Raw genomic sequence first — 3,167 nt, forward strand, 5'->3', positions numbered from 1 at the left:
ATTTTCAGCCTATTGACTAGACTGAAGCGAAGATGAAAAAAAAAAAAATAATAATTGTTAATATAACGAAATTATTATATGAGTAAGGTATAAAGAAATAATCAAACTTAATTTTTTTTTATAGAGTTAAATACGCAGTGAACAGGAATAGAATGACAAAAGAAAGTGATATTATAAATCATAGTTAAAGTTATTAATATTTTAAGTCGCTTGATAAGTTATAACGTGACTTGTGTAAAATAATACTATACATATAATGGCATCACAAGTTTGATGGGAGTTGGGGTGGAAATCACCTTTATACAACAACTTACATAAAACAATAATAAAATAAATTATTCAATGATACATTAAATCACACATCAAGGAAATTTTCAGGTATTTTTCCTTTTTTTTTTATTATTAGATTTGCAAATATGTTTTAATGCAAGATTTGGTGAAACAAATTCCTATATTTGTTGTGTTACTAAAGTTATTTCCCCTGAAATATCTTTGGTCCAGAAATATCAAATTGAACTCAAGCTTTTCCCCCACTTTTCTTCTAAATTACATATGCATTTGGAGAAAATGGGTAGTATGCATGACAATGTACCATGTTGCACGTATGAGCAAACCATCTTAACTTCGAATGATCACGTTCGCCTTATTTTAAGTGTAGCTCACGCATTATTCACTGCAGGAATTTCCTATTGTAGTTCTCTGCAGTGGTTTATCGCCATTGTTTACTGTTGTAGTTCACTGCTATGGTTCACCAATGTAGTATAATTGCAGTAAAATCGATGAGTGTAACACTCATCGATTTTATTGCAAGCGAAATTGAACTATAACAGTGAACTTGAAAAAAAAAAAGGAGGGGAAACGAGCAAACAAGCACTGTCCTTCTTCTCAAGAAAGGAAGTTAGGGATATAGGGATATAGTCATCAACTTGTCCCATCCCCATAAAACACAAACTCTGTACAAACCAGTGAACCAAAGTCTTGTATTTTCTCAGCCTTGTCTCCTTTAATGTGTTTCAAGGTAAGTGGAAAGTCAGGGTTCTGTTGAAATGAATATCATTGAATATGAATATTTGTTTAACCACTCATTATCACCAGTATCTGTCATTGGGATTTAAAAAAAGATGTTATTGTTTAGTTGTTTGTGGATAGACAGTACTCTGTTGAGTTTTGCTAAGCCTCCCACAAGAATATTAAGGGCAGGTGTCCCAGTTTTTATGTTTTTTTTTTTATTTTTGTTTGCCAGATCATGTAGAGTCAATAATTCAGTGACTCTGACTGCTGGAAATGGCAGATACATCTCCTTCGAATCAAACCCTACTGTTTTGAAAATTAAAGAAGACATTAGTTAATATAATCTAGAAACAGTTATTGCTCTATGATACCTAGCAACAAATAAAGAATATAATAGATGCTGATATTGTGAGGAATGTAACATAAATCCATTTTCTTCTTGTTACCCTTAGTTTTCATTTTATCCATAATATCATCATTAACACAGAACTGTAACTCCCTGAAACTTCCTGTTTACCATTTGTTGTTGCTTAATCCAAAGTCAGTCATGATAGAGCAGACCTATGATCAATGACATTCAGACTGTAATTATCTTATCTTTTTTTTTTTTTTTTAATATATAATATATCCAAAGCTGCATTATACTGGATACATATGTCCTCTTCCCTTTTTAAATTGCTGAGATTGTTGAGTATGATTTACTAAAGATTTGGCTATTATTATAAAACAGATCAAGCAACAGTGTAGAGCTCCTCATGACTCAAGTTTGTTCAGAAAATGTGAGGACTGTGAATACTGTGTGAATAAATTATCAGATAACCACTTGAGCGATAAGTAGTTCATATCTTCGTACTGCACTGTATCTGTTACCTTGACACTTGAATTTTAAATAACTCAATCCTTCTAACTATAGCGAGGTACTACAGGGATACAACTCCAGGCAGCAGCAACACTGTTGATTCATTAGTTGATCAGCCAAGGAGTTGACATGTTATATACTGAAAATGGTGCTATATTGTATCTTTGACTAAAACATTTCTTAACTCACTTAGTCCACCTAAGATAGATACTTAAGGTAGAAAACAACTCACTTTTGTAAGCAACAGCAACACTATAAATTTAACAAATGTTTCATTAGATTATAGTACCATTGTATTCCAAACACTGGTTCATATAACCACCAATGAATATATAAAAATTAACCATTAGTTATTTTACTAAACTCCTCTAATACTTTTGGATTGTGAAAAATTAATTAAAGCATATAGGTAGTCTATTTTGGAAGAAATATGATCGTGAATAAGTTAAAATGATATTGTAGTCACATTTCAACGAAATCCTATGACAATAGGCTTCTCTGTAAATATTAGCTGACCAAAATCAGAAATGCACATGATTTGTTAATCAGTTAACTCTAGGACTCAGGGTCTGGGTGTTAACTGGTAGATAAGAGTCAGTACAACAACAGAACCATTTACTATCGTGAGAAAGCTAAGCTTCTATATAATCACTTTTACTTGTTCTATTTAACAATCAACAAATCAACACATATGTCACTTCATCTTCTTCATACAGGATTTGTAATCACTTTGAACTGTGCTATAATTGCCTTCTATGCATTTGTTCATTTAATCTGTTAGAAATATTGACCAAATCCCCTTTGAGCCACATCCAACTATCTTTCATAAAGATGTATACAATAGACAATATAATTTTTGATATATGAAAAAGAGATGAAATAGTCATTGCCTGAAGGTCTTTGATCATAGTTATGCTTCAGTGAATGAATTGAGCAGTGGCTAAATTATTTCTGTTTTAACAAATGAACTACAGCTGTCAGACTAAGAAGACGTACCTGTAATGAAACTACTATGAAGTTACTTGAGATGCTCAATGTATCAATCAAGTTTCCACCAATAAACTCTGTGTGAACACGTGTTTAGCATATTAAATGTTACAAAAATCATAACCTAGAGCAACAATGAAAATGAATCTACATTTTTGATGTTAAGGATTATTTTACAGTTTGTGTTCTTGTTTATCTGTTTATAGGTGTATAGGTGTGTATGTGTGTGTGTGTATACACATGTATATAAGTATGTGTGTGTATGTATATGTATATATACGTATATATATGTATGTGTATACATATATAT

This window comes from Octopus bimaculoides, chromosome 5, assembly GCF_001194135.2.
Source record: "Octopus bimaculoides isolate UCB-OBI-ISO-001 chromosome 5, ASM119413v2, whole genome shotgun sequence".
NCBI classification, from domain to species: domain Eukaryota; kingdom Metazoa; phylum Mollusca; class Cephalopoda; order Octopoda; family Octopodidae; genus Octopus; species Octopus bimaculoides.